This window comes from Microtus oregoni, unplaced genomic scaffold (assembly GCF_018167655.1).
Source record: "Microtus oregoni isolate MIOR12 unplaced genomic scaffold, Mior012 000001F_ref0000356, whole genome shotgun sequence".
Lineage (NCBI taxonomy): Eukaryota > Metazoa > Chordata > Mammalia > Rodentia > Cricetidae > Microtus > Microtus oregoni.
This window is the reverse complement of record NW_024543060.1, coordinates 5,428,585-5,443,601: the sequence shown is the minus strand read 5'-3', so window position 1 is coordinate 5,443,601 and position 15,017 is coordinate 5,428,585.

The window sequence follows — 15,017 nt, the reverse complement described above, 5'->3', positions numbered from 1 at the left end:
GTAGCCTTCCCCTTCACAGTCTGGTTAATCCTTCTGTCTGTAAATTTCATCCTGTCATCCACCTGCTCAGAATCCTCCAGGGTGAAATTCACCCTCTCTGTGACCTGACCCTGAGTGGCTTCTCTGAGCTTGCCTCGATGGGACTCTGGGCTCTGAGTCTGAGGCAGTGCCTAGAGGGCTCATGGCTTTTCCCACATCTCCAGCATAGACATACACTTTCTTCTCAGCCAGGGGGGCACTTCCGGTCTAGATTGGCCTCACCTTGCCACTGCTCAGTCCAGGCACCACCCACTTCCAGGCACCCTGTTTTTTCCTCACATAGTCCGCTGTCACGGTTGTTCCTCCTCTGGGCTCCTAGAGTACCTTCCAGTTCCCCTAGTCCAGGACACTCCAGCACAATAGAATTCTCTTTACTCCTGTCTACTTCCTACAGCATCAGTTCTAGATCCTTCTCCTGGGTGTGTGCTCAGAATTGAATGACTAAAAAGATGGACGCACTCCGTTATGTGCAGAATCTATCTGTCCTTCAGCGACATGCCAGCTGGTCTGGGGAAAGTCATTGATGTGACGTTTTAATGTCTTAGCAAGAGTCCCCAAGCCCATGTCTGCCATCTACTGCAGCTGAACTGTGTGCCCACATTCACCCCTATACCACAGGAAAAAAATGCACATCTGAATTCCCTAGAGCCTACTGTGATGATATTGGCGATGAGGCCTCCCTTTGGAAACTCATTAAACATGAACGGAGTCATGAGGGTGGAGTCTACTTTGACAAGATCCATGCTCTTGGAAGAAGAAATACCAGCCAAGTCTCTGAGACCATTTGGATGCCTAGTTCAACTCAATGATATTATTAGTCAAAGTTAGCAACAATCCCAAGGCGAAGGGTACAGTCCACTAACACTTCCCATTCATGTTAGCTGACACTTGCAAATACTGGGTTCCCAAGTTACACATAACCTGTGCCTACCTTGGCTACAAATCTTTGACCCCCTCCATGGGTTCAGTCATTTTCTAGATCTGTTCATAGAACTAAGGGAAGAGTTGACTTACTATGGCCAATTACGACAAAGGACATTTTAGTCATATGAAAAAGTGCAGAGAAGGTCCAGAAAGATTCCTAAAGCAGGAACCTCTGTCCCTGTGGAGGTAGAGTACACTGCTCTTTTGACACATGGACACATTCAAGAATCTGGAAGTCTCTTGAACCCCATATTTTAGGGGTGTCTATGGAGGCTCCATTATGTAGACACAATCAATCACTAATTCAGTCTTCCCTGCTCTCTGTCTCGAAGGCTGGGAAGTGGACTGGAAGTTCTATGTTTCACCCATGCCTTGGTCTTTCTGGTGACTAACTTCCATGAAGAATCTGTGAGAACAACCGATGAGTCCCTCACCCAGGCAGCTCCAAGGCATTATGGTCAGCAACCATGCATCTGGGAGAGAAGGCATAGCCGCAGCCCTGGAGAGAAAAACAGGCAAGACCGAGGGAGGCCTCTGTAGCCATGCGCTTGGAAGGCACAGGCCCCTACTCAACCTGAATGTGTCCATGCAGCTTTTTCATTTCTCTCACCTTCCAGTAAGAAGTGAAATTTATCAGTTCTGGAAACACAGGGCTTGAAAAACAAGAGGCACTTCGGAAAATGTGCTACGATCTCACATGCCTATAATTGATGAGTTCCTGATCCCGTTGTGGTCCAGTGGACTTGGAAGATGTGGCAAGGAATTCAAACCCTCCCTGAGGGCAGACGCCCACTATGATGTCTAGCAAAGCTGCCTGTTCCATCTCCTGTGATTGTGTAAGATTCCAGGCTGGCCCCAGCAGCTGGCCACAGCCTCTGGGTCCTGACGTCATTTCTGCTCCACAGTGTTCTTCACTCTTTCCCAACCAGGAAAAAAAGAAAAAAGTATCAGTTCTCAGCTTCCGAGGGTGAATGAATGCAAAGACTATCAGGAAACGAGTTTCGGTGGTTTGCATTTTTAACTCTTCCGTGCCTACTTGGAATGTGTAGGGTAGTGGGGGCTTACAGGGAATAGAAGTCCTTTTGCCTACTGCCTTCTGTTTGACATTGTCCTGGCACAAAGGCAATATAACTTGTGGTGACTGACCTTGATGGTCAACTTCATAGTATCTGGAATCAGCTAGGAGGCCTGCTTCTGAGCAGGCCTGAGAGACCATTAAGGAAGGATTAAGAGAGGGGAGAAGATCTTCTCAAGTAGAGCAACACCCTCCAGCACTGACCCAGATAACTTAACCCAGGAGTCAGAGGGCCTGAGAGATGTGACCTGAAAGCCTCTTCCTAGATAGAGGGAGTTCTTCTACCTAGCTGTCTCCTTCTACCTAGCTGTGACACCTGTGAACCACAGAAATTGCCAGCATGGCAAGATATCCCTAAGGGTGAATGGTGAATTAGGTAGACTTAGTTGATGCTCCTCCTTGTGTGCACAGGAAGGAGATGCATTCTTTTAAAAAAAATCTCTGAGTGTGTATGCGCATATGCACGTCTGTAGGTATGAGCACACAGGTACAGGTGCCTGCAGAGGCCAGAGGTGTTGGGATCCCTCTGGAGCTGGAGTACAGGGAATTGTGAGTCACTTGATGTGGGTGCTGGTATGTGACCTCTTAACTACTGCTGCTGTCTCTGCAGCCCAGGAAGGAAGGCATTTTAAGACCTGCTCAGAAGCTGGCCAGTAGGGGGTGCTCATGGGTAGGCTGACTTCTATCATACAGGTGTAGAGTACAGTCTCCATGGAGAGGAAAAGAAGAGGCTCTGGTGGGAACTGGCTGCTGTTAGTAGGATCTGTTGTCATGCACAGTCAAGTAGGGCTCCTCAATCACAAGATGAGCTCTGTGGATGCTCAGTTCTCCATCACCCATGGGAATGGATCTCTTGGTGAGATCTGAAATTTTTTTTTTGTGTGAACTATGTATGCATCTCCAGGATTCAGATGAGGACAGGTGTTGCTTGTTCTGTTTCTTTCTTTCTTTCTTTCTTTCTTTCTTTCTTTCTTTTTTTTAATTCATTAGGTATACAGTGTTATTCTTGCAGGTCAGAAGAGGGCTCCATATTTCATTACAGATGGTTGTGAGCCTTGTGATTGCTGAGAATTGAACTCAAGACCTCTGGAAGAGCAGCCAGTGCTCTTAACCTCCGAACCATCTCTCTAGCCCTTGTTCTGTTTCTTAAATGGCCCCCACAGGCCTATAGGGACCAGCACTATTAAGAGGTGTGGCTTTCCTGGAGTAGGAATGTCTCTGGGGGTGTCAGAAGCTCAAGCCAGGCTTAGTGGCTCACAGTCTCTTCCTGCTGCCTTTGGATCTGGATATAAAACACTCAGCTACCTCTCCAGCACCATGCTTCCCACCATGAAGGCAATGGGCTAAACCTCTGAACTGTAAGACATCTCCAGTTTCATGTTTTCTTTTTATAAGAGTTGCTGTGATCATGGTGTCTCTTCACAGCAACAAAATCCTGGAGACAGAATGTGATATCAAAATTGCATCAAAATCAGCAGCTTTGACTGAGCAAGCCACTACATTTGGAAAGCAAGGATATGAGAAACCTGTGACTCATGCCTATGTTTCTGGAAAAGGAAACCCTGTAGCAGGCTGATGTGTGGGATCTGAGCTGCCAGATGCAGATACTGGATTATAAGACCAACTGATAGTGTTATAATAATGCAAGATGGATCAGCAGACAAAAGCACTTGCCACTAAAGCCCAGTGACCCTAGTTCTGACCCTCTGGGGCAAATAAATCTCCTTTGTGCTGAGAACTTGGTCTGAAAATTTGACCTTAGGGGTCCTGAGCTGATACTTTTCCTTTTCGTGGGGGTGGGTGGGACAACAGCTGTTACCTTCGAGCAGTTTTAGGTTCACAGAAAGATTTTTGCAGCAAGTACGATTTCCATACACTTCCTACCTGATACACACACAGCTCCAGACCTTACCAGTATCCTCCACCAATTGTCACACTGCCACATCAGAGTCCCCTTGTGACCTGAACAAATGTATAATGACATTGTCATGCTATTCTCACAAAGATAATTTCTTCTGCCCCAAGTCCCAAGTGTTCCCCATTATAACTTTTACCCCTCTCTCATCCTGAACTCTTACTCACTATTAATGGTTTTGCTGTCTCCATACCTTTGTGTTATCCAGGATGTCGTGTATGGAACACCATGCACTCTTTTCGGAGAGATGGCTTTGCTCATTGAGTGATGTGTATTTAAGGTTCCTCGATGTCTCTTCAAGCCTTGATAGTGCACGCATTTTCAGTGCTGAATAACCACCACTGTGTGATATTTGTGTGTTCATCCCGGCACCCAAGGCATTTTGGTTGCTCCCATGTTCTGGTATTGTGAATACGGCTGCTATAAATACCCATGCGAGCTGATATAAATAGTCACATGCAGATTTCTGTGCAGAGATTAGGTTTCAGCTCCTCTGAGTAAATACCAGGATCTGAAAGTCATTGTCACCCCAAGGGCACTTGCTTTTCACCTGTGCTATCTTCTAGGGGTTTCATCGTTTTCCATTATACGCTGCAATCTGTGATCCGTGTAGAGTTACGTTTTGTAAAGGCTGTGAGTCTGGGTGGCTGTGTCAATTTCCCTCTCAGCATGTGACTCTCCAGTTTGCTCCAGCACACACTGTGGGAAAGGCCATCCTGTCTCCACTGCCCTGCTTGTGTTCATCTTTCCTGACCATTGATGTCCTTGTCTGTTTGCCACTGAAAAGGAGTATGGTGGATAGCAATAGAGCAGAACCGGCTATCTGTCCCTGGGCTTCGTGCACATGCTTGGTCTCCATGCACATGCTTACAAACATGGGCACTTGAGCATACGTATTTTTATCTAATGCCTTAGTGTTAGCTACATCTTCACTCCTACTCCCCAAAGCAGCCTTTTTCAAATCACAAGCTTCGGAATCTGTTGGCCTTTTAGCTCCAGGCTTAGCTTTCTCTCTTCTCATGTCTGCTGGCTCATCTGGAACTTATACATCATTTCCATTTTCAGAAATGTTGAGTTTCTGCCCTACCGCCACTGGCTCATTCTTATGACTATATGGCTATGAATGATTTGCATTATTTTTGTTTCACTAGGGTTTGGGGAGTCAGTGGAAAAAGATGCATATGTCCAGTCTTACAGCATTGAGTTATCATCTTGATATCATACATACACACACACATACACATTCCCACAACACACATACATATGGTTGTTCTCATATGTGTATATGTGCATGTTTAGGGGAGTGCATTGTGCATGCATGCATACATGCATGTATGTGTGTGTTTGTGTTTATGTTAGGAGTCTTCCTCAGTGGCTCTTCCCTTTATTTCTAGAGGCAGGGTCTCTTGTTCAACCCAGAGATCACCAACTCTGGCTAGTCTAGGTGTCGGCTTTTCCCTGGGAACTCCTGACTCTGTCTTCTAAGTGCTGGGATCACCTGCAGCTGCCATGTCTGCCCAGGGAATCTGAACTCTGGTGCCCATGCCTGTATGGCAAGCATGCTATCTACTGAGCCATCTCATATGTATTTTTTATTACCCTCATATGTTTTATTACCCTTCAGCAAATATTAATGGAATAGAATTAAGTTCTCCTGAGCTTTCTTGAGATGAGTTTCTTTAATCCCCCTAATGAGGGATTCCCCTCTGTGTGCTGTGAATATGTTTTATTACCATTGGCTAATAAAGAAGCTGCTTCATCCTAGGGCAGGGCAGAATAAAACCAGGTGGGAAATCCAAACAGAGATATGGAGATAGAGTAGGTGGAGTCAGGAGATACCATGTAGCTGCCATAGGAGAAGGACCCAGACCCCCACCAGTAAGGCACAGCCTCGTGGCAATACACAGATTAATAGAAATGGGTTAATTTAAGATGTAAGAGTTAGTTAATAAGAAGCGGGAGCTAATAGGCCAATCTGTGTTGTAAGTACTATAGTTTCTGTGTGATTATTTGGGTCTGAGTGACAGGGAAACGAACAAGCAGCCTCTGCTTATACCCTTTGCCTTGTGTGTACTTCATTACTCAGGTTTCTAAGACCCCAAGTCTGTGTTCTCCTGAGCACCTCTAGATTCAACACATATGCAATTGATCTAGACTTTCTAATCCTGTCAGAGTTAGACTCTTGCTGTAGTTTGATAGGACTTAATTGTGTCCACCAAAGGTTTATGTGCTAGGAGTGTTGAACATCCCTACCCCCAGCTTTGCAGGGTTAAGATGATGGAATGTCATCACAAAGGTATGGTGAGATGTCCTCCATATTCTCGGATATCCCAAATACTTGGTCCCCAGTTGGTGATACTGTTTGGGTAGGTTTAGGAAATGAAGCCTTCCTGGAGCCATGTATTGTTTATAGTGTGTTAGTCACTGCCTGTGACTAGAGATGTGAACTCTCAGCTGTCCCTGCTGCCATGTTCACGCGCACTGTAATGCTTACACACCTTTATGGTGATGGACTCTCACCCCTCTGGAACCTTAAGCCCCAAACAAAACCTTCCTTCTATAAATTTCCTTAGTTACAGTGTTTTGTTTCAGTAATAGAAAAGTAACTGATGCAGAAGGTAACTAGGTCTTCGGTTCCATCCACGGAAAGGATTCATGCATGCCTCCTGGGACTGGATTAGTTCCTACAGGAATGGATTGTCATAAGAGAACTTGGCACCTCTCCAGAATGCTTCTCTGCATGTGCCATTTGCCACTCTTGTCTCGGCTGCCACCACTGTGATGTGATTTTCTGTGATCTCACGCCAGAGCTAAGCAGAAGTCATTCCATGCTCTTGAGCCCCTGAACTGTGAGCCTAAGAAACCAGACTATCCAGACTCAGATTCTGTGTAACAACAGAACATGGATCAACACAAGTCTTTCTGTTATTGCTAACCTTGACATGGACTGACTGGTTACCAAAATGATACCAACAGCCCTTTCTCATTCCTAGGTTCTGTTTGTCTGGTTTGGCCAGCTGTGAACCACAACCAAAGCCCTCAGATCTGCAGAATCCCTGATCCATCCTGACTCTAAGGCAGGCAACCCTTTTCAAACAGGAAGAGAATTTCATGAAAGGGCCTTTCTTCCCTATGAAGCACGGAACAGCATAACCTGGATTCTGGCTCCATCGGGATCTAATCTTGTCTCCTTATTCTAATTGTTATAGAAGATCTTTCCAGAGTTATGATCTATTTCTAAGGATGTGATACCCTACAGAAAGTTTTAAAGAAAAGACTTGACACTATTTGTTTTGGAAGAGATTTTATTTTGCCCCAATTGATCTTGCTACTCCAAATAATTTGCGGGAAGAGTGGATGACTTGATTCCCCTCGCTAAGAGGAAAGATGGCAGAGAAGATAAAAACCCCTTAGAGTTCTTTGGAGGCACAACATGGAATTAGAGATGGAAAATGAGGCCCCAGTGGCAGGTTGTTTACCTCCGGGGAACATGACATGGGGATGCCTTGACCACAGACATGCTCACGCCAGAGGGAGTGCCGACTCTCTTTGTCTCTCTTTGTCAAATGCGATGTATTTTCCACAGAGCTTGATTCTGCTCTTAGCTCGTACTGCCTGTGGCCACTCAGTTACTGGAAACCTGCTGTGCCAGTTCTCTGCTAAGTGGCTTTGGCAAGGCCTCAGCTAGCATTTAATCACCGTAAGAAGCCTCGGGAGGCTTCATTAGATGTAGGACGGATTACAGAAGATGTTAGCCTGAGCTGGATGAAGTCCAGCGCAGCTGCAATATTCTTCAAGTACAGAACTTCTCAGAGCGATGTTAAGCTAGACGAAAAGCATCCTGGGATTTAGCCTCAAATCATATTACTAAAGATCACAACTATCCCATCATTCATAGCATTCTTGGACGCTGTTATGTAAATCCTACTTTCCCATTCAATATATTTTGATTTCAGACATGCTTAATCTGCATTCATGGCTAAATGTCAATATATAGACTCTTATCTCTCTTCCTGGAGAAATTCCTCTGGCTTCACAAAGTTTCTTTGGCAGCTAGTTAAATACGACAATGTAAACACACCAGGGTGTCTATCTAGTTAAAGGAGTACTTATTGAACATTTTTGGTAAGTGAATATCCATTTAGGGTTTTGCTATTTTATGCATTACGAGAATTAAGCCTTAGCTTCTTCCAGAATGTTTAATTTGGCTCACTTAACCAGGCTAATTTCACCTTCTAAGAATGTAAGTCATGGTTTGAATCTGGTGTCCCCTGCAGGTTTGTGTTTTGCTTGCCTAGTCCCTAACCTTGTGGCACTGTTGTGGGCCACAGAGGAGGTACGGTCTGGACGACAGAAGGAGGTCACTATGGGTTTGCCTTTGGAGTTTTACTTGCTTTGATTTGGCCTATTTCCTCTGCCTCTTCATCAACAGCCCTGCTAACCAGCTCCTGTCACACACCTTCACTGCCATGGAACAAACCCGTTTTTTCTTTCCCTCTTTGAGGGGATTCTGACTCTCTGAAAATGTGAGCTCAAACAAGTCTTTTTTTCCTTGAGGTGTTTCTAACTGGCATTTTGTCACAGTGATGGGAAAAGGAATGACTGTAGAAAACAATACTGTCTTGGTTAGGGTTCCTTTTGCTATGGCACATGACCACAGCAACTCTTAAAAAGGAAAACATTTCACTGAGGTGGCAGCTTCAGTCCGTTATCATCATGGTGGGACATGGTGGCACTCAGGCAGACATGGTACTGGAGAAATAGTTTAGAGTCTTACAGCTTGCAGGCAACAGGAAGAGGTCTGTCTCACTGAGCATATATGAGACCTCAGAGCTCATCTCCACAGTGATACACTTCCTCCAACATGGCTGTATCTACTCCAACAAAACCACACCTCCCAATAGGGCCACTTCCTTTGGGGCCATTTTCTTTCAAACCACCACAAGTACCAAGGAGTGGTGTCATTGATGTATAAACTCAACCATTTGGTCTTTTAGGCCTTGGAACTAGACTGTAGGAGGAATACAAATATGAATATATTGAATATATATGAATATAGTCCTAGAGTACTATAAGCAGAACTTAGTGAACCATTCTTTTTTTTTTTATATTTACTTATTTATTATGTATACAATATTCTGTCTGTGTGTATGCCTGCAGGCCAGAAGAGGGCACCAGACCCCATTACACATGGTTGTGAGCCACCATGTGGTTGCTGGGAATTGAACTCAGGACCTTTGGAAGAGCAGGCAATGCTCTTAACCTCTGAGCCATCTCTTCAGCCCCAAAGATTTATTTTGTTTTTAAAGTGTTCTGTCTGCATGTATGCCTACAGGCCAGAAGAGGGCACCAGATTTCGTTACAGATGGTTGTGAGCCACCATGTGGTTGCTGGGAATTGAACTCAGGACCTCTGGAAGAACAATCAGTGTTCTTAACCTCTGAGCCATTTCTCCAGCTCCCCTTAACCTCTGAGCTATTTCTCCAGCTCCCCTAGTGAACCATTCTTGTGGAAGTTCAGAAGACCAGACTAGCACCAGAAATATGGGTAGTAAAATTGTTCATGAAGTTAAGATAGTAGTAAGGACTCTATCAGGAATTGAAGTAGAGACCATTTGTGTTACCTCTGGCCAAAAAAAAAAATAAAAATAAAAAAAATCTGGTTACATTTTACCTATGTCCTTAATTTTGTGTGAGTTGAATTTAAAAGTAATGAATTCATTCATCAGCAGAGCATAGCAAGACAGTATACATTCTAACTGTGTCGCGGTTGATGATGTCTGCATTTAGCAGGGTTTATAGTAACCAAAAAGATGTAAAGGCATGCTATTTGGTAAGGAAAGGAGCATGGCACATTTAAAGCTTCAGGTATAAGGTGACTGTCATTAGGATTGTTAGTTCTGTTAAAGAAAACCTGACCTTGCACCAGGACACTAAAAAGGTCCTGGAGGGACCCAAGGTGCCCACATTCAAATGCATTAGAAAGATCTTCTCTGGAGAAGAAAATATCTGGGTTAGAGGTATAGTTGGGTAGTAGAGCATTTGACCAGTACATGCAAGCCCCTGGTTTAATCCCCAATAATACAAAGAAAAAGACAAGAAAGGAGAGAGTGTCTGAAAAGAAGCGGTCTCGGGATGCTGAGATGGAAAGGACCTGGAAAAGCATTTCCCTCTTTCTGTCACCCAGGCACCTGGAGGCCACTGACCAAAGCTGTTATAAAAGGGGCCCTGTGCAGGATGTGGCACATGCTTGAAAACCCAGAGCTTGGAAGACTGTATACATAATAAATAAATAAATCTTATAAAAAATAATAATAAAAAGAACTATCAAGAAACAAGCATAAGCTAAGGCCAATCATTCCTAACCAATATTAAGTCTCTGTGTCATGATTAGGAGCTGGTTGGTGGTCTAAGAGAAAGCCTGTGACACTGAACTAAATGCACTATACAGCTTTCACACAATAGTGTCCAGTTGGGCGGTGGTGGCGCACGCCTTTAATCCCAGCACTCTGGAGGCAGAGGCAGGCGGATCTCCGTGAGTTCAAGGCCAGCCTGGTCTACAAGAGCTAGTTCCAGGACAGGCTCCAAAGCTACAGAGAAACCCCGTCTCAAAAAGCCAAAAACAAACAAACACAAAACAATAGTGTCTAGCTGGCTGAGGTAGGTCACTACACACATGCCGTTGGAGGTTATATCTACTTCAGGTTCTAGCCTGTTTTTCCTCTACCTACTAGTCAGTGGCCATGGGAACAAGTTACTACCACACTGTCCACCACTAAGGACTGAGATGCTTTGCTTTGCCATGCTGAACTATGACCTTCTGACCCCATGAGCCAATATAAACCTTTCTTAAGTTGTCTCTTTATCTGAAATATTAATAAAAAAGTTGTTTCTGTCATGCATTTTATCCCAGCAAAAGTAAGTCACACAGCAAACACAATGCTTTTGCCTGTGACTAATGTCTACTCCCAACAGGTGGCAGTGTTTTCAATACTGACTGTTCAGCATTCTAAAATAGTGTTTTAAAATATTTCATTTTTAAAATAAGACGATCAGTATTATTTTTATCTTTTTGAGACAAGATCTCCCAGAGCAGCCCGAACTCACTGTGTAGCAGGTGACCTTGGAACTTCTGGCCCTCTGCTTCCACATCTGACACAGAGCACTGGGATTCCAAGTGAGTATCACCACACTTGCTATGCACAGTGCTAGAGATGTGTGCACTGGACAAGCATCGCGCTACATCCGCAGCCCCACTAACTGTAGGTATTGTTCTTTCAACTTAGCCTACTTATAACCTTATTTCAGTGCTTGCTTATATCAATTTCCCTTCAATGGGGAACTCTAGTCCTCTGCACGATACTTTTCTTTTTTTAATATTTATTTATTATGCATACAATATTCTGTTAGTATGTCTGGTGGCCAGAAGAGGGCACCAGACTGTAGTAATAAGAGCTGCGGGGCTGTGTCCCGCCACCCGGCTAGCTTTACCCGAAATAATTACACGGAAACTGTATTCTTTTAAACACTGCTTGGCCCTTTAGCTCTAGCCCTTACAGGCTAATTCTGATATCCCGATCAACCCATCTCTAATAATCTGTGAGCACCGGTCTTACCGGGAAGATTCTAGCCTATGTCCATCCTGGGTCGGAGCTTCATCGCGTGTGTCTGCCCAGGAGTGGGGCATGGCGTCTCTGCTCCAGAGAGCAGAGCTGTCGAGTCTGAGCTCATTTCCTCTTCCTCCCAGCATTCTGCTCTGTTTACTCCTCCCACCTATGTTTTAACCTATGAGGGCCAGCCAAGCAGTTTCTTTATTGCTTAATCAATGAAATCAACAGATTGATATATGACACTCCCACATCACCAGACCTCATTACAGATGGTTGTGAGCCACCATGTGTTTGCTGGGAATTGAACTCAGGACCTTTACAAAGAGCAGGCAATGCTCTTAACCACTGAGCCATCTCTCCAGCCCTGCATGATACTTTTCTATGCCACAAAACAAATGACCACACTCTTATTACCTTAAAACAACAACCACTGTGGTCTCCACTCACTGAGCGACAGGTGAGGAGTGGCGTGGTCCCTAGCCAAGCAAACAGACTGGTGAAGTCGGTGAGTCAAACTCAGAACTCTGGAAATTATCCTAAGGGTAGGCAGCAAATAAAGAAGAGTTTATTCAAGAAAAACCAGTAAAACTTGTTTAGAGGAGTGGGAATCTGTGAGGGTCGAACCCTGATTCCCATGCTCCCCATCTGTGTCAGAAACTCCGCCCTCAATGGTGCTGCCACAAGTCTCCATGCCGTCTTCTAGGCCACATGCTGAAGCCCAGGTGAGTACAGCGAAAAGACCAAATGCTCTCTCTTCTGCTCAGCATCCGCCTAAAGGGTTAAGATTCCATAGTAGAAAGATCACAAATACAAAGGCTCCAATCATCTGGTCCCCAGCTCCTTGCTAGGGAGAGGGTTTCATGATAGGAGGCCAGCCAAGGAGGCCAGAGGTGACCACTTCCGCCCTGTCATTTGCTTAAAGCGAGGTGCTACTCACAAGAGAAGCAGGCCACTTCCAATTCCGCAGCTCCAGGTTTGTGGCTTAGAGATTTCATTAAAGGGAGAGACAAAAAGCGCCTGGCTTGCCCTCAGAGGACCCAACTTAATTCAAAACAGACTGTGAGGAGGTTGAAGCCTCAGCAGCAACAGGAGGTCTGGATTGGAAGTAATTAACACGAGTGTGTTAGTTTCATCTGTTAGTTTACCAGAGAGCATCAGGGAAGGAGCTAAGAGCATTCTCGTTCTCAGGATAAACCCCTGGCATCAAAACCCACACTTGCGAGTGGCCCCACCTTGTTGGATCAAACTGTGATGAGGTTTCTAACCCGGAGCATTAGTAGAGAAACCGTAGAGCGATACACAGAATTGTCATGATATATTTCAATCACATTCTGACAATAAAGTTTGCTTTGAGTCTTAACGGAGCTAGCCATTAGCTGACCAAAATTAACCATAGAGGTTTTGGAGGGCTGAGGACAGATAGGAGAAAGGATGTAGTAAGATGGGGATGAGAAGATCTCAGCCCTTTTGGATGGAGGAATGGGAAAGAGAGGAGCTCTCTGGTGGCTTCTCTGCCACTTCTCTGATCATTTAGGCTCTTACGCTGATATCTGAGTCCTGATTTTTTTTATAGTATTTTTTAACATCTTTATTGACTCTTTGGGAGTTTCACATCATGCTCCCCAGTTCTGCTCACCTCCTGGTCCCCCCATACCCTCCCCTCATCCCTGCTGCAATCCCCCCAACAAAAGAAAACAAATCAAAGCAAGCAAACAAAATAAAAAACAAACAAAACCCCCAAAACAAAACAAAATACACAACAACAGAAAAATCTCTGCTTCTCCTTCTTTCCTGCCTCTCCATCACCTCTTCATTAATTCTGGTGGCATTGGAGGCTTCAGTGTGACCTATAGGATACCTCTTTGTCCCATCAGTTTTACTGGCAAATGTTCATTGCCAGTGAGTCATTGGTCTAGTTCAAGGCTTCTGGTTTCTGGTACCCCACCATCTCTGGATCCTCACTAGAACTGCTCTAGGACATCCTGTGGCTGCCATGAGTCTTGGTGATCTTGCAGGTATTGTTCTACAGGACTAGTCCCTTAACAGCTCCAGCAGGTCCAAAATGGGGTAGGTGCTATCGTTGGCCAACCCAAGGCCTGACTGTGGGCCTGGGGTGGCAGCCAAGCTGGTCAGTCCAGGCCCCTGGGACCACCTGCCTAGGGCAAGGTGATGGAGTCTGCCCTCTTACACATGCATGCACTGAGGGTCGGTTCATCCTGGCCGGTGGTATGGGGTGGGGGCCATCTTTTCAACAAGCAGGGGCCAGCTTTCTTGCTGTAGCGGCCAGGCAAGGCCAGCTTTCCCAGGGCCAGCGAAAGGCGGGATGGGCTCAGCATGGCGCTGATCTCATCTTGCATGGTTCCTAAGGCCTCCTGAGGTGACACAGGCCACAGACATCCACACAGACCCCAGTTGTATCTGGACCACAGACCCAGACATGGCCTTTGGCTGCAACTTGGTCCCAGACAACATCCTGGCTCTGTGTGGAAGAAATGGCCCCTTATGTGGGAATGGTTCTGGTAGCCATATGACCACCAGACACCGCCAAGGCCTCAGGTTGTGGCCCTGACCGTGGACCTTTATGTGACCTTTGGTGGCAATTCAGGACCTGGACTTCAGCACAGACCCCAGCCATGGTAGAACCATGGACCCCAACATGGTCCTTGGCAGCAGCTAGGTCTTGACTCCCAATTTTTTATTGATAAAGAATAATTAGATAAACGTATCACAGAATTAGTGTAGCCTAGAAGATTGGTGTGGCCGGGGAAAGAGATGGCCCAAGAGAACCCTGCAAAAATAGCTCTCCTCCCAGGAAGAATATGAGCAAGCCCAAGGCCGTGTACCTGAGGGAAAACCAGAAGCTTCACAGCTCAAGGAGACGTGGGCTGGTCAGAATCCTGTCCTGGGTTGGGAAGGGGCTCGTGAAGTAGAGGAGTTTCTGGCATCGCTGGTTGCTGCGGGAGGAGGAATCAGAGTTCCTCTGGGCGTGTGGCTTCTGATGGATTGTCCCTCTGGGAGCACTGCTGGACTTAGGTAAAGAAAAGAGCACAAAGCTGGAAGACTGCTGTGTCCTTGTAAACTCATGGTGAAACTTATTCCCTAGTCAAGCATTAAGAGGCATGCTCTAAAGAGGGGAATAAGCCGTGTGGGCTCCACCTTCATGAGTGGGGTTATTTCTTCATAAAAAAGCATGAAGCCAAGTTTTGGCTCCCACCTGTAATCTCAGTGCCCGAGAGGCTGAGGCAGCAGGATTACCATGAGTTCTAGGCCAGTCTAGACTGTGGAGAAATGGAAACTTGTCTCAAAATTAAAAACAAACAAACAAACAAACAAAAAAACCACATTAAGCAATAGTAGTGGCAACAACAGCAACACCACAGAACAGAGGGCTGAAGAAGGCACGCGCGAGGCCTTTCTATTCCCTCTCCTGAGTGAGTATACAGTGTGCATCGCTC